The 22,335-nt window shown below is 48.5% G+C and overlaps 1 long non-coding RNA gene across 1 annotated transcript; it reads left to right on the top strand.

Moving 5' to 3' along the window:
• The first annotated feature begins 8,671 nt into the window (after nucleotides 1-8,671).
• LOC144375271 (uncharacterized) lies at nucleotides 8,672-20,948 on the top strand. Its single transcript, XR_013434886.1, has 4 exons — nucleotides 8,672-8,947; nucleotides 9,043-14,974; nucleotides 15,329-16,596; nucleotides 16,810-20,948. It is a non-coding gene; the product is annotated as an uncharacterized LOC144375271 (long non-coding RNA).
• The last annotated feature ends 1,387 nt before the right edge of the window (nucleotides 20,949-22,335 follow it).

Genomic DNA, 22,335 nt, shown 5'->3' with positions numbered 1-22,335 from the left:
CTTTTTGCATCTTCCACCAAACCTCCCCCAGATCCCAAGGACAGCTCCTGTGTACCTTGGGCACCAACAGAATCATTTATCCAAATTGGTTTCCATCTACATTGGCTGTTGTGCCTGAGACCTGTCCTGCATCGATGGACGCTGTTCATGCAGCTCTTTATTTGCACCAGTCTGAGTTTGATGCTCTCAAACACGTTTATGTTCATTTATGAAGACCAATTGCCACCAAGCCTTCTTGTCAGTTGGAGTGGCACCAGATGCACCTTTGGTTCTCCAAGGCCTGTGCAGCCCCAGGCAGAGGGAAGTAGGAAAGCGACTCTTTGGTTTAAACCATGAGTTCAGGTTCGTACAGAGCAGACAGGGAGCAAGCAGCATGGCAATGGGATAAAATAGAGGTATTTTTCAGAATTAAAATGATCAGAGCTATTTGGCAGAATGACTTGAGCCACATCTATGACCCACTCAAATTTTACCAAGGAAGCAAATCAATGTCCTCCTTAATGAACACCAGGGTCCTGAGATGTGACCTCCAGCAGCACTGAGGGTGAAGGTAGTGAAGTGATCGTAGTGAAGAATTCAGTGTTGCCCAGGAGAGATCTGGTCAGCCTCGGCCTCTGGGAGGTAACCCACTTGCTCTCATGGAAACGCCCACTGGTTGCCTGGCAGCCATAGTGAGCTTAGGACCCTGCCCACCTGGCTGCTAGTGACCTGCTTGTAGCTGAGCCCTGACAGGAGGCAGGCCCCTGAGCCCTTTCCTTGGAGAGTTTGGAAGGAAACAATGGATTCCAGCTGTGGCTCTGCTCTTGACAGAAAGAGAAGTCACTCAGGAATGTTGTATGGCCTTTGTCTTCCACCTGGGCAGGGAAGTCTGGACGGCAGGGAAAGAGATGCAGGTGGGCAGGCAGAAACAGGATGAGAGGTGGACACAACACCCGGGGACCTGCAGCAGCTGCTTCTCTGTCCCCAGGCCTTGAGGTCATCATACAAACCCCCTGTGCTCCAGCTGGCCAGTCAGTTCCTCTTATTTGTAGCCAGTAAAAGTTCCAACCAAAGGACTAAAAAAAAAAAAAATTCTTTTGCAATCTGAGCTGAGAGATGTACTGGCCCAAAGGTAATATGATCTTAACAGTCACCCTTAAATGCCAGTGGGGTCCTCACCTGAACACAGGCTTCACTCTTTTGGTGACAGACAGCTGTTGGCCCTTACATCACCACCTGCAGGATGCAAGGACTGGCTGTGAAGGTGGTCGGGAGGCTCAAGTCCTAGTTACGCCATCAACTTTCTGGTGACAAGGGACCAACAACCCATTAGTTCTATTTCTCATCCATTAAAGAAGAAATAGTAACACAAAGTCCACCAGCTCCTCAAAATGATATCATGGAAATAACATGATTAATAGAAAAAACATGGCGTCCATGGTGTGCTCAAGGGAGGGGAAGGCCAGTTTGAAGGTCTGAGGAAGGGGGGCCACCAGTATAGATTTCACATGAGCCAGCAGGTGGAGAAGAGGATGAGACAGGTGGAAGAAGCCAAAGTGAAGACCTTGAGGTAGAACTGCCATTGGGGAAGCCATATTTTCAGAGGAGAGCATGGAGACACAGTCATGTGCCCATTCCCAGGGGATGTCCAGAAAGCCTGAGGTAGGGGGGATGTATTCAGAGGGTACGTGAGCTACAGCCATGAGCTCAGGTGTGAACTGAGAGCTCTTGATGTGTGGCCTCTAAACAGAACCTTCTTGTTTGCAGGTGGAGAGAGAAGCCAAGGAAACACGCAAACCACATTCATGGTCCCATCTCAGTCTTTGATAAAGTCGAGGACCAGGGGAAGGACCAGCAATGGTCTCAGCACTCTGGTCTCCATCTTTTGAGACCAAGTCGAGGATCTTGAGTAGAGGCTGTTTAGGTGTGAGGTGTCTCCCAAAGCTCATGTGTGCGATGATGCAAGAAATTTCAGAGGTGATAGGATTATATGATGAGAGCTGCAGTCTGGTGCTGCTATAAACATTGATGTGGTTATGTCACTGTAGCATGCTGTTTTAAATCTTTTGAATTTATGCTGAGGAGTAGGATAACCAGGTCTAATGGTGGTTCCATTCCTAGTGTGTTGAGGAACTTTCCCTAGTGAGCAGAGCACTTTCTCTGCTTGCTGATAATTCTATTCTGAGCTGCTTTTCTCTGCCACATCCTTCCACCATGATGTTCTGTCTCGTGTTGGGGCCTGGCTAGGAGTTTGCCATCTATGAAACCATGAGTTGAAATAAACGTTTCCTTCTCTAAGTTGTTCTTGTCAGCTATTTTGGTCATGGTGATAAAAAAAAAAATCTGAGTGAAACAGACGCTATCTGAAGTCCCTGTCCACCCGTTAGAGATAGAAATGGCAGCTTTGTTTAAGATTAAGAGGGATAGATAAGGGTCCCTTGGCTGAGTTAGAAAGAGAGAAGAAAGGGAGAAGGAGAGACTGAGGTAAGTCAGAAAGACCCACGAGCACAGGAGAGGACACACAGACCTCATGACACAGAGCCAGCGGGCGGAGAGAGGCAGCAGAGTGGGAAAGAGAGGAAAGAAGATCATCTTCCCCAGAGACATCCAGGGAGCTGGAGGTTGAGGAAGCACAGCTCCGGACAGAGACGGGAGCAGAGACAGGAATGGGAAGGAGAGACAGAGGCACCCAGCAAGGCAAGGAACATGTAGGATTCAATAAAAACAGGCAGAAAAAGATGAGATCCTCACACAGACAGGCAGACAGTTCCCAGGGAGCAGGAGAGAGGAGACGGAGAGATGGAGAGAAGGAGACAGGAAGAGGGCCAGATGGCTCAAGGCGGAGGCCCAGTGTGGGGCTGAGGGCAGAGGTGGGTGCTGCAGGCTCAGACCTGGCCGGGACCCTGTGATGGCCTGTCTGTGCTCCTCACAGCTCCTTGCTTGATGACCATGACGGAGTACTCTCAGCTCCCACTCAGTGCTGCACCTGTCTCCCTGGAACCTCATCAACAGCTCCCCTTTGTTGCCTGGAGAAACCTCCTGCAGCTTGGACCAGATGAAGGTCTAATGAAACCTTGGGTTTCCACCAGACCAACAAGCAAGTGGCAGCTGTTCCAGTAAGACTCATACTTGGCCCGACGGCGCTCCAGAGACAGCCACTTCAGAGGAAGACGTGGAGCTGTTAACCATCCAGCCTGCAAGAAAGGCTTCACGTGAAGAGGAATAAACCCTCCTGCACAGGGGAAATGCTGCCGAAAGCTCGGTCCATGTACCTGATGCCAGTCCAATAATGGGGACAGGGTTTTCAGAGAAGGAAAAAGAGGGTTTATTGCTTTGCTAGCAAAGGAGTGACACTGAGACTCCTGTCCCAGAGGCTGGGATTGTGCCCATCAGCAGGAACAGGAGGCTTTTATGGAGATGATTCAGAGAAGATGAGATTGGGGAGGAAAGAGCCAGAAGGAGAGGATCAGGGAGGAGGAGAAAGTTGGGAAAAAGAAAAAAGAAACATGCAAGTTTCAAAGCTGCAAGGGACATAGTCAAAGCAACAAGTGAACCCTGGTTTCAGAAACTGCAGTCCCAGCCATTCTAGCCACACAGGATCCAAGAGCTGCAGTCTTGGGTTGAATCTTCTGTCCTCCACACAGGTCCTGGACTCTTCCTGCCTCTTGGCTGGCCTGGGAGTTCCTTCCAGGCACAGAGCTGATCTAGAACGATTCCGTAGATCCAAATTGCAACAGAGCATTAAAAAGAGTGTTTGTCAAAGCAAAACCCAAAATAACACAGTGAACTCTCACCTCTCACAGAATCAGCCCTTGTGGTGCGAGGAGAAGATGACCTGGGGAAGGACGGTGCAGGCTGGACCCCCTTCTTTAACCCTGTGGTCTGAGATGCATCTTACGGAGCACATCTAGTTAAGACATATTGAAGAAATTTCCTACAGTTAAGGAAGGAAAAGAAAAAACATCCAGGCAAAATTCCCAGAGACCTATGACCCCCTTCCCAACCTCCCAAATCAATTTTGATTTATTTTGGATGAGAAAATAATAAGCATCAGAATTTTTTAAAGTGTATTTGCATATATAATTACATATATTTCTATGTTATAGATTTTATGTTTATTTATTCCACATTAGATTCATCAAAAGGAAGCATGATATCCAGAGAAATCTGGGAGAGTCTACATCAGAAGGAACTGGGTGAATTCTTCCAAGGTCTCACTTACAAAATAAAAATTATGAGCCCCATTAGGACAAGATTATTTTTTCATTTGACAAATTGTTCACCATTTTTGTATTCAGATAGGAAAAAATTAATAAATTATAAAGCAATATTATTATCCTAGTAAAATGTATAAATCTGATGCTTTGCTAAATAATTATAATCCAAAGCAGTCTTGATGGGCCTTTCTAGCATTTATGCATAATATTTCAGGCTGTGAATATGTATTAATACATATTAATGGAACCAATTGCTGCAAAACTCTTCTTGTTTTCCTGCATTACATCAAGCCCAGCTCCATTATTTATCCACCTGGGTGTTAGAGGGGCACTTTGCTCTGGAACTTTCTGCAATGACAAGAATATTCTGCAATCTGTGCTGGTCCACGCAGCCCACCTGGGCTGGTGAGCACTTGACACTTTGCCAGTACAAGTGAGGGGGAAGAAATTTAAATTGTACACATCTAAAGTCCCACTTGTGGCCAGCGATGGTGCCCCTGCACGGTCCAGTTTCACATGAGGAGTTCATCCCCTAGGCTACACAGAACAACACTGGACTTGAAGTCCTTAGGAAAGCACACAAAGATGTCACATCACTATTATTGTTGAAAGGAAAACTCAGCTTGCAGATGGTTGAGCTCTGGTTCCATTTGCAAAAGCAAAGGGAGTCATGTACATTGGATGACCCACTGACCTTCAGATTCCTCGCACAGGTTCTTTCTAGATACCAGGTTTCTGATTCAGACTTCTCTAGGCTTCTTTCTCTCTCTCCTTTTTACCATTAAGGATGTAAATGTCAAGGAAGTAAACTGTCCTTTGCAAGGTCATAAATAAAGAAACCACAATAGGATTGGAATTTATGCGATATCTGGAGGCTGAGTGACTCTCAAGGGCTCCTCCAGTCACTAACATAGGAGCATCTGACTGTCAGGACATCTCCTCACCAATGCAGTAATAAAGAACTTTGCATGTTGTTATTTTACAAATTGTGGTAATTACATCTCAGCACACCTAGTCTCCTTTGTAATGCTATGAATCTCACTTTGCACATTTTAAAATAATGAGGTGAGCCAGGTGTGGTGGTGCAGGCTTCCAATCCCAGCTTCTCGGGAGGTTGAGGCAGAAGGATCACAAGTTTGTGACCAGCCTCAGCAATTTACAAGACCCTGTCTCAAAAAAAAAAAATACAAAGGGCTAGAAATGTGGCTCAGTAGCTCAGTGGTTAAGCACCTCTGGGTTCAATCTCTGGTTCCAAAAGGAAAAAAAAAAAAGAGTAATGAATTAGGTTAAATAACTTCCTAACAATCAGGCAGATTAATCTAAAGTGGAAGGCAAGACATTGGTCAGAACCGCAGGAGCCAGCTACGTTGGACAAACTAAAAAGGGCACAAGGATTGCCATCTACCAGGGTAATGGATGGGCTACTGGTTCACATGAAGCAATATCAGGGGACCTTCAACATGTGCCATTATCACAGGCTGGAAAAAAGAACTGAGCAGCTGACCTTAAAAGGAATCACTGGGAAAAGTCCATAGGAGTCCCATCACCCCCATCAGCAGCACCAACCCCATCATCACCAATGCTGTGGTCATCTACCACTGCACCACCCTCACCATCGTCACCTTGTGACCATCATCACCATCCTCACATCACAACATTGTCTTTGTCAGAGTCCTTATCATCACTCCCTTCATCACATAAACCCAACCCCTGTCCATGGTTCTGTTTGAAGATCACCATGTCCATGATCCACCAAGTCCTCACAAACACCTTAAGTAGGACTGCAGTTTGCTGAAATTTTCAGAAAAGAAAACCAGTGCACAGATAGTGAGCCTGTCCAGGTCACACAGGGGAGCCAGAATTTGAACCCAATTCTGTTCAGCTTAACCTGTGGTCTCTAATATTCTGCTTGAAGGACTCTTGGCACAGGGCTGATCTCCATTCCCTGTCCCTAAACCAGCAACACCCAATGTGCATGCCGTAGTTAGAGGAAGAGGAGATGGGCAATTAAACAACCACAAAATGCAAAAAAAAAAAAGTATGTGTGTGTGTGTGTGTGTGTGTGTGTGTGTGTATGTAGCAGGGAAGAAAAAATAGGGAAAGAAAAATCACCCTTATTTAGAAAGCTATGAATTGAAACTAAATCTGTAAGAGAATCTGAGATACAATTCCTCCCCTTCTTCCTGATATATCTCCAAATACTTGCCCCCACCTGCACCTGAAAATTAAACAGGGGGTAAAGCACCATTGCATGGGCGTACACACACATGCACACACACACACACACACGTGCACACACACACACATACACTTGCACACAAACACATGTGCACACACACATACACATGCACACACAGAGACACACACATGTGCACACACACACACTTCATTGCCTGGACGCTCAGGTGGGTCCTGAGCACCACACCCCGACTCATCTCCTCCTTGTTCTTCCACATGCCACCCCCCTGCTCCTCTCCTAGGACCCCATCAGGACTCCTCCCTGCAGAGTCACCAAGACTCCTCTGTGCTCTTCCCTCAGAGCTTGGCTCCTCCTTTCTGCCAGTGTTTCTAATCCCGGATTGAAACCTTCACTTTTTAAACTGCTGCCTGCAACTGCCCTGGAGACTCCAGCCAGGAACAACCTGTCCAGCTTGCTTTTCTGAATGGCTCCACCTCAGGGGAGGCACCCTGCACCTGGTCACCATGGCCACCTGCCCCCAGGATATTACAGCCTTCTCCAGGAGACACAAGGGCCTCCCCAGGGCGAGCACTGGTCCCCTCAGAGAAGCAGGATGTCCCCAGACCAAGGCTACCTCCCCTAGAACCCAGCAAGCCAAAGAATTGCCAAAGCTGAGAGCCTCAAGAGTCAAGGGAGACCCAAGATGCTCTAAGGTGGCCAGAAGGGTCCTCCTCCCTCTGTGCAAAGATGCTTCCCCACAAATGCAGAATGTCAACCATTGGCTAAGTTTGCACCCAGGTTCTGTGAAGAGAGAGTGTTAAATTCATGCAAGATCCACAACTTCATGAAGGACACAGCTGGAGAAAGACAGATGTACATAAGCAAATAAACAGGGGATAGGATCATTTTTAAACTGTTGAGTAAAGGACAGAATGGAGTTTTGAGGTACAGAGAATAACTAAAAGGCAGAATAACTAACAGGCTACGGGTGAGGAATTAATGATGTGTATTGACTCCAGGATGACTGCAAGCCGAAGCCAGGCCTGGGGAGAAGGGCTTTGCTGGCAAGTGCAAAGGCCCTGAGGTGGGAGCAAAACTGGGCTGTTTCTGGAAAAAAAAAAAAAAAGGAGGCTGGAGCACCTCAGGGTAGAGAGAGAGCAGCAAGAAATGAGGGCAGCGGGTAGCAGCGGCACATCTGTAGAGATCTAGAGGAACAGATGACAAATGTTGTTTACTTCTAACTGCTGGGGAAGTCAAAGGCGAATCTACAGCAGGAGACTCAAAACATCTGGTGTCTGGTTTAAAAGAGTGACTGTGGCCACCTCTGGGGACCAGATCATCAGGAAGCTGGAAGGTGGCAGAAGTTGAAAGGTCCTGGAGTTGAGACGGGCCACCTGGGGAAGTGAGGCCGCTGGGGAAGGCAAGGGAGGTGAGTCCTGCCCGTACTACATGCGCTAGAGACTCCAGGACCTGTGGGTGGGCCAGACGTGGTGGGAGGTGGGAGGAGAGCCTGAGAGAAGCCCTGGTCTGTGTGTCCAGGGCATTTGCATGGATGGTGGTGCCATTTGCAATCATGGGGGAGATGAAGGAGGAGCCCTGTCCACCCAGGGAGAGGACCTCCTGGACGTCCTCTGGAGGCCACAAAGCAGACCTGTTAAGGTGAAGCACGGCCCCCACTCCAAGATGAACTCCACCCTGCACTTCCCTGGGGTCAGGTGGCTGGAGTCTCCTTGTGAAGAGGTTCATTGTCACAGATCTGGGCTGACTCTTGCCCTTTAAAGCTGCATGCACTACTGTACCACAGGTTGCTTTTAAGGAATATTCTGATGTCATTATAGTTGGTTTTCTTGGCAAGACTATAATTTTATCAAGGCTATAATTTTACTTTACTCAGAGAAGTTTCCACAGGCCTCACCAGACTGCCACGGCACTCATGCTCAGAGATGCTGGTCAGGATGAGGGAGCTGATGTGGACTCTCTGGCCCGGACTTAGGCTCCCACGTGGAATTTCAGGCATAACTTTGGGCACGCTGCCCATCTGTCTGTGCCTCAGTTTCCCAAGCTATAACATCAGGGTACAAACAGCACCTAGGTTTAGGTTGATTGGCAGCTTTCCCTGGAGCCTACATAAACGGGCTTGGCTACTTGGAAAGTCCCATGAATACAACTACTGTTCTGTGTCCTGGGCGGCCTCATGTAATTGAAGAAAAGCCAAGTAGAGAGGGAAGGAGGAGGAGGAGGAGTTCGATATGAGGACAGCATCGGATAACTTACCAACAGTGGGCAGAGTCACAGAAAGACGCCTGCAAGGGTTTTATAGGCTCCAGAGGAAAACACGCTTTTACCCTGGATTAGCTGCACAGGATTTCGGGGCTCACAGCTAGTTATAGTGATCCACAGAACAGAAATACTAGGCCCCCTGGGTTACAGAAGTGCTGGTGATTTCACCCCTCCTGTCACCATTAAATCAATCTATCACTCTCCATTTACCACAGAGCAGGGGCTGGTACCCGTGGACACTAAATAGATGCCACAGCTGGACAGGAAGGGAGGACCACTCAAGGACTGACCGGTGAGTGCAGGAGGGCTTTCTCTTTTGTCTTATTTATTACTCTAATTGAGCTAAAATACACATAACATGAAATTCACCCTCTTAACCATTTACAGGGGTCACGTGGTATCATGGAGGACACCCAACCATCTAGTTCCAGAAGAGTTTCATCACCACAAAGGAAACCCCGTACCTGGGGTCCTCTCTCCCCACTGCCCTGCTCCCTGGCAGTTGCCCAGCCACTCTCCCTCTGTGGACTGACTGTCCTGCTGCTTCCGCTCAGCGAGCCCAGTGCCGTGTGGACAGCTGGGGCCGGCCCCGTCCCACGGCCACCCCTGGCTGCTGGCTGTGGGTCTCCTCACTCCCACCCTTCAGCTCCATGATGGTGCACATGTTCCCAGGACGGGAATTGCCACCTTCCCCCAGTGCTGTGGTCGGCGTCCAGGAAGGCCGGAGGTCCCCCGCTCTGGCAGCAGAGTGGGGAGTCTGGGCTCCTGAGGTCACCAAGGTCACGTTTCCAGTCAGCTTTACCATATCCCAGCTGCATGGACCTGGCCACGCTCTGCAGCTCCCTGTGCCCCAGCGTCCCCGTGGAAGCCATAGTGCGGGAATTCAGTAGATGCTGTCATCTCTGAAAGAGGAGAGTAAACAATTTTAGGCAGAGCTGACTGACCCTCTGCTGCCATTCTCTCCCTCTCTTTCTTCTCCAAGAGCTCACCTTGCAGCCTCTGGGAGCAGGGACACCAGATGAGAGAAAAGAGCCTGGTGGATTACCATGGTGTCACCCAGTGCTGGCCAATGAGATGCCAGGGCCACTCCCTGGCAGCCCCCAGGAGGTCCTCTGTCACCTGAGTGAGGGACACATGCTGAGGACCGCCACCACCTTTTCCCTTCCGGTTGCTGGCCACACCTGAGTGCAGACACGGTACCTGGACTGCTGACCGCCATCTTGAATCATGAGGTGGTGAGTGTGAGGTCAAGGGAAAATGCCCTGAGGATGGTGGGTGCCAGGAGAGGGCGCCAGCTTCTCCCCTGCTCCTGTCCACATGGCGGGGGGGGGGGGGGCAGCAGTTTCCTTCTGGTTCCTGTTCCCAGCATTCCCTTCTCAACTCTGACCCCCACAGTGCTGGCTCCCAAATACAGAAGGGAATCTGGGGACACAGGGACTAGCCCAATCCCCAGCTGCTGTTCTCTGCGCTGTGCTTTTAATTCAGGACGTGGGTAAATCTGCAAGATTTTTAAAAAGATATCCCAGCACAATCCTCAATTGCTCAGTTATGGAGCCAGTCCAGGTAGGTGCCCATCAGCAGATGAGGGGTAAAGAAATTGTGGGCCACGTCCCTGATGGAGTTGGCTCTCAGGAGCAGCAGAGTCCCATCATTTGTGGCTAAATGGATGGGACAGAAGAACAACTTGGTAAGTGAAATAAACCAGACTCAGAAAGTTAAAGGTCAAGTGTTTTCTCTCATCTGTGAAAATTTGAGAGAGAACAGAACATAAAAGGGAGAGCTCATGAAAAATAGGAGGGAAATGAAGTAGAGCAGGGGACTGAAAGGGAGGAAGGGAGGAGGGCCATGGGGAAGCATCAGGGAATGGAATCTGCCAAATTATGCCATGTTCACCCTCACGTCAGCCGCAATGAGCACACCTGCATGTTTATTTATTATAATGCAACAATAATAATAATAGTAATAGGAAATCAAAAGAGTAGAGCAAGCAGATCAGGTGGAGGCAAGAGCGGGGATAGGAAGGGAAGGTGTGGGGGAATGAGATTGGAAAACTATGTTCTGTGCATGTGCAAATGTGGCAGAGTGGTCCCACCCACTGTGTGTGTGATTACAATCCACTAATTTTAAGATTTGAAAATAGAGATATTCCAAAGGATGCCACTAGTGCATTGATGGAGAACTGGGATATTCCAGAGGATGACGTGTGCTGCCCTGTTCTGAATAAGGAACATGGTTTAAAGACAAAAAAAAAAAAAAAAAGTGGCTCAACTATTGATCTCCTGGTTCTTGATTTATAAGAAAGAGGTGCCTTGGAAGCCCTATGTGAGTGTGGGACTTGTGACATCTTCCTTTGAGAACAGACTTTTTTTTTTCCCTTCAGAAAGAAACAGGGCAGTGTGTGGGGTTTAGAGGGAGATGAAAAAGTTGATTAAAAAAAAACTCACAAAACAACATTGTCACCTGTCAACCTTCATCTCCCATAATTAGTGCCTGAAAATTGTTTCAGAGCCAGTTAGTTTCCAAGGTAAACCAAGAAGCACATTAGAGCAAACAAGCACCCGGCCTGGCCTGCTTCCTGGATGGCAATCAAGTCAGCAGTGTGTTCTAGAATGTTCCTAGCCTTAGGTAGGCTGGGGTGGCATGGGTTCTAATGGCCACAGGGATCTGAGAAGACCAGGGTGTGACTCTTATGGGATGTGACCCAGACATCAACTGTCTGCTTCTAAGAAGAGCCTGGTGACACTCATCTGTCCACCTTCTTCTCTGGCCCAAGCACTGTCACTGTCCACCTGGGTTATTGCCACATCTTTCCAAATGGTCTCCTGTTTCTGCCTTTGCCTCCACCACCACCTTCTCTCTGTGCAGGGCCTAGTGACCCTGTTACCCTCTGTGTGCTGCTCCTCGACTCAGAACTCTTGACCCACTCACATCTGGCCCAACTGAGTCGAGTCCTCTCCTGCCTGTCCAGTCTTGACACCCCGAGCCCCTGCCTGCACTGCCCAGGCCCCTCTGCAGTCTGTTGTGAGCCTTCCTCTGTCCTCTGTTCACACTGCCCCATCCACTCTGGCCTCCCTCCTGTGTCCCCCGCTACCAGCACCCACTGGTTTTTGTGCCAGGCCTTGGCCCAATCTCACTTGTGCCATGGGCTCCCTTCCCTCCTCCAGGTCTCCTGGCCAGCACTCCTTCCTGGTCAGGCCTTGCTGATGGCTCTACTAAGACCCCTCCACCCAGCCTGGTCTCCCTGTACTCCGCCTTGCCTTGTTTTTCACCAGAGAACCGAGCACCTACACACTAGGTATTCCACCCATTTTACTGTGTGCCTCCCCGCTGGGGGGACAGTTTCATGAGGGCGGGGACTTTGTCATATTTAGAGCTGCTGTTCTAGTAGTGATTGGCACCTGGTATGCATTCTGCAAATATGCTATGTAAGGACGGGCCTATGGATACGTGGAGGGAGAGACTGCTGGATGGATGGATAGACAGGTGGACAGATGGATGGATAGAAGGATGGACAGATAGCACCACTGTGAGTCTGCAGCAGACTAAGATCACTTAGGTATTTTTGGCTTCCAGGAGGCTGATTTCGGGTCCTACCCTGCGAACCTCAACTTCACACTCCTCTCTCTTGCTCTCATTGCCCATCAACTGCCTTCTAATATTTTGCTGTTTGAATTTCAGCATCTTGGCAGCCAAGTACATCCCTGTCAAATCCCACTTCCTCCACAACAGAGGCAGATCTTCCTTTGCCTCAGAGGAAATTAACAAATCCAGGCCACCCTGGACCCTTGAGTGTGGGTTGGGCTCTGCACGTGGGCAGTCCCCATGTGTCTTCTGAGGCACTGGGTGAGCACCTCAGGGTGCGCAGCTCTCGTCCCTGCCTTTGCATCAGCTTCCCCCGTCCTGAGGTCTGAACTGTGGTGAGACCCAAGTCTTTGGAGACTGTCGGTTCCACTTCTTGGAGACGAAAACCACATATACTTTATTGCTGAATCCCCCAGCGCTTTGTGAGGGAACCAGAGCTTAATAAATATTTGTTAATTTCAAAATTAGAGCAATCCATTCAGATAACAAGGGAAAGATCATCACGGCTGAGGGAAAATGGCTCAGGGTAATGTCCCTCGGCAAGGCAGGCAGAGAAATGCTGAGATTTCTAAAGGAGCTCTTGTCACAACTGACTCAGTACTGACAGGGACAGTCAAGGTGACCTTCCCCATTAAGTGTGGATAGTGACAGGGATTACCATCTCTCTCCAAGAAAAATCACAGCTCCCAGTGACCTGGGGACTCTCGTAATCACCAGTGATTATTTAAATGCCAACACAAAAAGAAGTTAAAGCTAATCCATAATTACACACCACACACATGTACACACACACACACACACACACACACACACACACACACTTACACATGTGCCTGCATGTGTCTGAGAGGATAGAAGGAAGGCAACAGAAACCAAGGTTAATGGTATATATTCCCAGCATCCTCCAAATCCAAGGGCACTGGGTTGCACAGCACCCAGACACACCTCCAGCCTCAGAAGCTGGAGAATCCAGTGAGGGAGCAACAATTAGCTCCCGAGTAGAAGGGTACGCTGTATGCCATTTAGGTCAAAAACCAAATCAGAATTCTTATAATGTTCAATTAACCCGAGGTCTCTCCAACACTTCTCATCTGGGCAGGAGTTCAATGGAAGGGATTTGCAGACTCTCATAAACCTGAAGTGTGTAAATATCTCAGAGTGAGGCACTCTTCTGCCGCCAGAAATTAAATCCTCCATCTCCCACTAATGGGACTCCAATAATTTGGTCCCATCACCTGGTTGGTTCATCATGTTAATTACAAAAGCCTCCATCTCCTTCTTATAGGACCAGGGCTGTCACTCTGGGCACTGACATTTTAGATCAGATCATTCTTCTTTTTGTCAAGGGCTGATTGATGCATGTCTGATGTTGAAGCACCTTTTCTGGCTTCCCTGCTAGATACTGGTAACATCCCAGGACACTGCTCCATGTCCCCTTGGAGACAGGATGCTGCCAGTTAAAACCATCATTGCAGGATAGTCTAAGGTAACTTGCTGTAGCTGCACATGTATTTGTGTGGATGTAGTTTCTAACTTCCCCACAGCTGGCTGATGCTGCCCACTCGGGCAGTCCTGAATCACAGGGTGAGGCTCTGCCCCATGCCCGCACCTGCAGGGGTTTGGTTAGGAAAGGTTGATTTCTTCTGAGCAATTACAAGCCGAGATGCTTTTATGACATGATAGCAAATAATAAGAAAGTTGCTTCCCATCATGCCTGAAGACCTGCTCGGTTTGGAGAATTGGGAAAGGCTGCTCAGGATAGGGAAGGGAAGCTACTCAATGCCTGAATAGGAGGGGAAGTGAGTTTACCATGTTCAGGACACAGCAGAGCAGGAAGCACCACAGTGCAGTTTTTGGCATGATGGGGGTTCCCAGTAATGTTGAAGTTTGCATGGGAGTTGGTGCCTAAAGGATGGAGACAACAAATGGACTCAGAATGGAAGTTGATGTTCCTTCCGGTGGCTGAGCTTGTGTGACTGCTTTCATGCTGTGTTCATGAGGCGCTGCAGGGCTTCTGAGGTCCATTGGGGAGCATTTTCCAGAGGGAAGTCTGCAGAGACTTAACCCCATCTGACTCACCATTAGCCTGTATTAAAATCAAAATGCACTTCACGGCTTAACTTGTTAGAAAGCAGGAGTCAAGAAAGAGTGATGTGCAAGCTTCCCCATCGGGTTTGCTTTATGATTCTGCCATGGTTCTGAAACAGAGTGTTTTAGATTGAGTGAAACACAATCCGAGTCTCTGTGACCAGTGGTCTTGGTGGCAGCCCATATTCTCATGATCGATCGTTGATCCTCATGTGGGTGGATGGACACAGACAGATGGAGGGGCCCAGTGACCTAACTCCAGGCTTTAATGTGTTTATTTGCCTTCGCTCATGCAACCACAAGGAATCACAACCCCAAATAGCCGGTGGGTGGAGAGGTACGTGTTCATGTCTCTAGGAGTTAACAACACATTTTGCAGAGCTCCAAGCCAGGAACAATTCACCTTCCCAGGACCTTGGCCGGCAGGCCCATGTTGCTGAAATGTCTTCTTAGCAAGAAGGCCTGGACCTCAAAGTCAAGTGGCCCCTGCAGGCCCTGGACGACAGCAGTGGCAAGGGACTACCTGGGACTTCTCTCCTGAGGAAATCACCCCTGAGACACTGCATCCATTTGAACTCAGCCGAACCCTGAGTGGTAGCCACGACCCTCCTTCACCTGGGAACAGACAGGCTGCCTTCTAAATCACGGGGTAAGAAGGCATTGCATACAGATGGCCTAACCTCATGCGTCTCTCTGTTGGAAAGTCATGCCACTTATTCCTAATACACGCTGAGAATCACATTCAAAATGTGATTAAACACCACCAGCCAAGGACAGCTATTACGCTTAGCAACTGATTAGCAAGGGAGGGGGGCGCACATGGTGCGCAGGGTAAATGGATCTTCTAAATGACACTGTTGGTCTGTCTGCATTTTGTTGTTAGTGAAATGGTTGGGAACACACATAACTAATAATGCTAAAGAGCAGAATGTCGAGATTCAAATCTTAATAGCCTCATTTAAATTAAATTTGTATTGATTGTCCTTCTAATTATTTTTCCCAGCCTCCGACCAGGGCCCTTTTCTCCACCATGGTGGAAGGCCTTCTCCCTGCCCCAGGGCTTTGTGAGATGCACCAATTCTGAGAAGTCAAGGCCTACTAAAGTGAACCTGCAAAAGACTTGTAGCTGAAGCCTTTGGTCTTTCTTTCTAAGATCTCATTTGGAAAATATTGTAGAAACTTCAAGCCAGAACCTCAGACTACATTTGCTATCATAAGAACAGTCTCCAATGGGCAGCATCGCAGAGGTCTCCCGCCACATGTCGGTCCTGACTCATGTAAGCGCTCCCATCTGTGAGGTATGCAGAGAGCTTGAAGACACTCTGATTAGCTCATTCACATTCAGAAAGTGGCCCCTGGGCACCTGGAGGCAGATTTCCCAGCCTGGAGTCAAGTACTTTGAACAAATCGCCCTATGCTAGAAGCATGTCCATTTATAAACTGGCCAGGCACGGCAGTTAGGATGGCTACGTGAGCTGGTTCCCAACTCCCCAGCCAACGCAGCCCTCTGTGCACACGCAGGGACAGCAGGGGCCCAGGGCCTCTTTGGAGCATTCCACCCACCTGGACAGACATGCCCAGGAGACCCTCAGGAGTAGAACATCTCCTTTAGGAACCGCAGGTTACAAGTACAACTCTCAGCCAGGCTCAGTGGCCCACGCCTATAATCCCAGTGGCTCAGGAGGCTTGTATAGGAAGATCCCAAGTTCAAAGCCAGCCTCAGCCACTTAGCCAGGCCTTAAGCAACTTAGCAAGACCCTGTCTCAAAGTAAAAAAAAATAAATAAAAAGGGGCTGGGGATGTGGCTCAGTGAGTAAGCACCCCTGGGTTCAACCCCTGATACAAAAACCAAACAAAAACAGTACCTCTCTCTCCTGAGATTTAGAGCTTTAGGAGTGGGGCCCTGGAAGGGCCAGAGTTTGCACAGAAGGAGAGTCTGCCTGGGAGGAAAGTGCAGCCAGGGGCAGGCAGAGTGGAGAGCGGGAGGCTGGCCCGGACGCAGACACCACACCCCTGGGTTCAGTCACACCAGCTCTTTGTTCATTTTAACACAGTCTTTATTTTGTAGAGTATGTTTTAGTCAGATTTTTGTCATTGCTGTGACCAAAAGACCAGATGAGAACAATTACAGGAGGAACAGTCTATCTGGGGCTCATGGTTTCAGAGGTCTCAGTCCATAGAAGGCCAGTTCTATTGCTCTGGGCCTCAATGAGGCAAAACATCATGGCAGAAGGGTGTGAAGGAGGAGAGCACCTCAGGACATGGCACCAGGTAAGAGAGAGAGAGAAGGAGCAAGTGAGCTCCCCTCACCATGGACAAAATATAAACCCCAAAGCCCCGTCCTCAATGACCATCGCCTCCAGCCACACCCCACCTGCCTACAATGATGCCCAGCTAATCCCTGCAGGGACTAAGGCACTGATTGGGTTAAGCCTCTCTAACCCATTCCTCCACCTCTGAACCCTCTCACTTCTTCTCACACAGGACCTCTCAGGACACCTTGTGGCTCACAGAAGAGCTGCGTGGAAGGAGCCACGTTTCCACTGTACCCTGCTCACCCACCTTCAGGTGCAGTGTGACCCCACAGCAGCGACGGCACCTGTGGCATGTGGGTACCCTGGGAGCCTGCTCAGACGCAGCCCTCACAGGCTCCAGGGTTTATAGGGGGCTTCTCAGCACTGAGTGCTCTGTGGGTATTGCCAAATGCATAAGGACAGGTGGCATCACTCGCAGCGTCCCTATGCCCTCAAAATCCTGCATCTCCTCACTCCTCCCTGCACCCTCATCAATCCCACAGGTCTTTTCAATGTCCCTGTCACTCTAGCTTCTTCAGAACATCACAGACTTGGGGTCATGGAGTTTGTCATTATTTTAAAGTGGTTTCTTATAGAAGATGCAAAGTTGTTGTTAATCCGTCCTGTGAGCTCTGTGTTCTGACGGGTGAGTGAGACCATTAGATCCCACATATTGATGAGTCGCATTTAGGATTACTATTTTGTTATTTGTTTGGGTGTTGCCTAATTTGGACTGCTTAAGACCATCAGTGACAAAATCCATTGTGGTCATGTGTCTAGGGGACACATGCTGACTAAGCTGAGATGTCTTGGACTAGGCAGACCCCAGGGCCATTCTGCTCAGCGCAGTCTCTTAGGATCCTAATGGGCCATCACAGGAACCCTCCATTGTGCCTCTCAGAGAGTGGACAGCAGTTCAGAAAACACAGGGCTTCCCAACCTGGGCTCCACACAGGCTAAGCAACACCTGTGCCTGTTCTGTTGGCAAAGCAAGGAGCAGAGGTGTCCCTGGAGTTGAGGGACCTGGATGTACCCCTGGCTTTTCACAGAGGAGTGGATGAGTCAGAGGACAAAGGAATCAACATCTTCCTCTACCACAGACACCAGACGTAGATAGGTGGACAGACGCTGGGTGGATACCTATAGTATATGCACATAACGAAAGTCTGATTTAGAAAGGAAGGTCAGCAAGGTGCAGTGGCACATGCCTGTAATCCCAGTGGATGGAGAGACTGAGGCAGGAGGATCTCAAGGCCAAGTTCAAGGCCAGCCTCAGCAAAAGCAATGCACTAGGCAACTTAGTGAGGCTCTGTCTCCAAATAAAATACAAAACAGGGATGGGGGTGTGGCTCAGTGATAGAGTGCCCCTGAGTTTAACCCCTGGTAGCTCCCAAAAAAAGAGAAAAAATAGGTTTCCATTAGAAAGAAAGGGCATATTGAGGACTGAAGACTGGCTATTGTCATTTGTACCATTACAGAGAGTAACTAGGTAACGTCACCCAAGGTAACATGTTCCCACCCCACAGTGGTCATTCCCAGGAGAGATGGAGGTGTACTGTGTATGCCTTTCTTGGGATGGTAAGAATTTTTCATTTTTTCTCTTTCTGCACCAGGCGAGTGGGTATATGTAAATGTCTCCAGAGCCCTGCTGTCCAACTGGCACCCACAAGTGACATGTATATGCTCAAACTAAAATTATGAAATAAAGTAAAATAAAAATCCAGCTCCCTGGCAGCTCCAGCCACACTTCCCTTGCCAGACAGTCCCACGTGGCTGCTGAGGGTCATAGCACAGAGGAAGTCTGGCCAGCCAGGAGGCTCTTTGTTGGACAGCTCCGCTCCACAGCAGGGTGCTTCCTTATGTCACCTCTGTGCCCTGCGGGGACACTGGTTGTCATAACACACAGTGCTGGTTTTTGGGTTGGCATGGTGGCGTCAGATGCTGACGTAACCTGGTTGTCTGGTCCGCAGGCTGAGTTTCCCTGCACTTTGTGTTTTAGTCAATATGTGGGGAGAGATAATGAAAGCCAGAGGTGTCCAAAAACGAGAAAAAACACAATGTGTCATGTGAAATAAAGTGAGGAAAAGTGGCTTCATACAGAAGGCTGGAAGCAGGCTGGGATGTCTCCCTCCAGGACTCTGTGCACCATAGTTTTCTCAGGCAGGTGACTCCATAGAACCAAGTCTGCAAACTTACTCTGATTTTAAATGTTGTGTTGAGACTTGGCCAAAATAACAAGAAATAATTTGTGCAGAACATCATAAAACCCGTCTCCCTCACAAAGCGCATTTTTATTTGTGGGTTGATGGGAACATGCTGTATATGGAGGGTGGAGGGAGCAAGAGGAGAGGACGCCTCGGTACTTAAATCCAGACTTGGGGAACATCGCTGTAATTCTGATTTAATGTTAGCTCTGCCAGAACCAAGCTCTCATCTTCTCCATGCAAATGATAATTTATGTCTTAATGGCGTGAACACTTTACCTCCCACTGTTTTTTAAATCAAATTCAAGCCCATATCCCTCTTTTTAGAATACTATATGTTTCACTGTCACTTAGAGGTGGCTGTGTGAATTATAAAGTGTCTCAAGCTCAAAAGCAATCATATCTTAATTTTTAAAGTTTATCAGACAAAAAAGCAGAGCCGAACAACTGCAGAGTGGTGAAATTACCCTGACTTATGGGATGGATGTCTGTCTTCTTTAACCCTCCTCCGCCTCAGGAGAGAGACAAGGACCCGGTCCTCAGCTGGGGGAGATTACCTCTCATTCACACTTTTCTTTCTTAGTGAAACATTTCATTTTGGTGGGGGATAATTATAGTTCTTTCTGAATTTGATTTTTACTTGACTTTGGAAAAACATAAATTGTTTTTGTTAATATCGAACAGCTCTGGAGGTGTTTGGTAAAATTTAAGCACAAACCACTGTGTGGGATGCAGATTGTGGGTCTGAGTGTGGTTTCCTCTCTGACCTAGGCGGGAGCTGGGATCTTGAGGAGGAGAGCACCCAGTCCCAACCACAGGGACTACTGTAACATGCTGATCCATGGGTGAAGCCCCAGTGGTAGAAATGAGGCCCTATGTCTGTCCCCAGAGCCCAAGGGGAGGAATTGCTGGGGCCAAAGTGGAAACTGCTCTTTCTGACTCGGGGCCTGGTTCTCACTACAGCCTGAACGCCCCTCATCAAAGTCTGGAAAGAGACTTCCCCCCACAAGGCCATTTGAGATCAAGCAAATATCTGAAGCAGAGCGCTTTTTGGCTCCGAGACAACAAGGTTCTTTCCCAGGGAAACCGTTGAACTAAAGGAAAAGTTTAAAAGCAGACCTTGGAGAGACAGTGAGCCAGGCCAACTCTTCCCAGTATAAGGAGGTTGCAGGAGGGTGACCGTGCCTCTCGGAGGAGTGATGGTGCTTTAAAGGAAAGCAGCCTCCTGGGTCTCTGGTCTCTGCACCTCCTCCTCCTTCCACCAGAGAACTGGAAACAGGGTGGTTTTCTATGACATGCTTACCAGACTTTTGAAATGAATGACAGCTGCACTGTCTTGCTCCCTGGCTGCTTCTTAAACCTCCGTGAGCATCTTTTGGTGCCCTCTGAATATCATTCCACACCTTGAAGACAGGGAATATCATGCATCTGCAGTCTGGTGCAATAAGAGTGACTTTTCCCCTGTCTCCTACCTTTGGATGGAAGTGTGGCCTTCAGAGGACCCTAGAGGGGCTGGAAGGGTGGCTCAAGGTGCTTGGAACTCCGTTGCTAGACCTGGGTCACAGTCTGTGCCTGAATGGATTGCAATATTAACACAGGACTTTGTGACAGATTCTCCCACAAGAGTCACATACAGAGGTGGGACCTGTGGGCCAGAGACCCCCTCAAATCAGGTTAAGAGGCAGGTTGGTTCTCAGGGCCCCTTGGTTCTCTGAGCTGCTGAACAAGCCCTGGAGACAGTAACCCCCTCTTGGTGCATTTAGATTCCTCCTCACACATACTGCGTTCCCTCAAACACTCCTCCCTCTGTGCATTTTTCTCTTCTGTGTGGACACATTTCTGTTCTCTCAGTTCAGTTCCTGGGCTTTGGTTCCTTTGGTCTTTCCATGGAAGTACATTAAAATAGTTACTTGGCTTTAAATCTTGTCCCACAGATCATTGTAAGAAGAAGCATGTCCTCAATGCTACGGGGTGCCATTATGTTTGGCTCTAACAAACTGCATTATGGTTTAGCGATTAGGTGTCCCCAAAAGCTCACATGTGAGACAACGCGAGAATGTTTGAGTTGCAATGACTGGATTGTGAGCACTGTAGCCTAATGGGTGGATCACCCCCTGGCATCATTCTCAGGGTGATGAGTGTGGGTGGGTAGGGTGGGACTGGAGGAGGTGGCTGATGGGGTGTCTCTGATGAATGGAGCTCTGTCTCCTGAGCGTTCTTCCTCTGGGGGCCTCTGCCATGATGTTCTGCTTTACCCCAGGCCCAGGGCAATGGAGTTGGCCAACCACGGACTGACTCCACTGAAACAATGAGCAAAAAAAATGAAATTTTCCTCCTGTATGTTGTTCTTGTCAGGTCTTTTGATCACAGCAGAGAAGAATCTGCCTCACACCCTACCAGACACTGGCCCAGAGTGTGGTGCCACCTCCTCTTCCCACCAGCATTGCCGGGTGGGCAGTGCCAGGCGGGCAGCGCCTGCACAGTGGCAGTGCTGGGGAGGCCCGTCCCGAGCACCAGGCCTTCTGAGAGTGCGCGGAACCTCACACTCGGCTCTGACCCATGTTTCCTAGAACTCGCAGTGCTGAGCATTTTGGCTCTGTGCTTGTTTGCCATCCGTTTATCTCCATCAGTGAAATGTCTGATCACATAATTTCCCCATGTTTAGTTGAAGTTGGAGGGTTTTCATGCACTCTGGACATGAGTCACTTATGTTATTTCTAGATCTTTTCCAGACTTGGACTTTCCCCCTTTTAGCTTCTGTTTTAGGAGCGTTGCTGCCAAGACCTCCCTAACCGATGGCTGGTGGAGAACAGAGAGTGGAGGAAACCACGTCGAGGCCTTTGGTTGGTGGTGGGCTCTGGGGGGGGTACAAACCCATCATGCCTTGTGTTTTCTTCAAGTCATTAGTGGATATTTTCTGCAATATCTGACTTAGGCTATAATTTAAAACCATCAGCCCTTCACAGCTGGCCTGTGAACAGCTGCAATGGCAGGTCAGTGGACCATATGCCTTCCCACAAATAGGCACAGGGTGACTTAATAGTCACATACAGAAAAATGAGCTTTGCTCTGTGTTCTGTGCCATAGACAAACCAACTCAAAATGAATCTGAAACACAAGTGTGAAAACTCAAACAATAACAGTTCATGAAAACAAAACATGTATGAACATTTTCATAATCCTAAATTAGATACAGTCTAGATACAGTTTAGATCCTGTCTTAGATTAGTATAAAAGATACTTAACAAAATCTGGGTAACATTGATTTTATTAAAATTGAAAATTTTTGCTTTTTAAATGGCAGTTCTCCACATGGAAGGATAAGTTGTACTGCAAGAAAGTAGTCTCTGCTTTGTGATTTTTTCTTGACATAAAATTCTATAAATTGAAAACTTATCTATAGACAGGAAGCAGATTTGGGGCTGTCTGGGGTAGTGAAAAACGGGCAGATGGGTGAGGGTCAGATTTACAAAGGAATGTGGGGAATTTGGGGGTGTGAAGATATGTTCACT

This window comes from Ictidomys tridecemlineatus, chromosome 2 (genome assembly GCF_052094955.1).
Source record: "Ictidomys tridecemlineatus isolate mIctTri1 chromosome 2, mIctTri1.hap1, whole genome shotgun sequence".
Classification (NCBI taxonomy): Eukaryota; Metazoa; Chordata; class Mammalia; order Rodentia; family Sciuridae; genus Ictidomys; species Ictidomys tridecemlineatus.
Note: the sequence above shows the minus strand (reverse complement) of the source record. Positions and strands in the feature narration are given on the sequence as shown.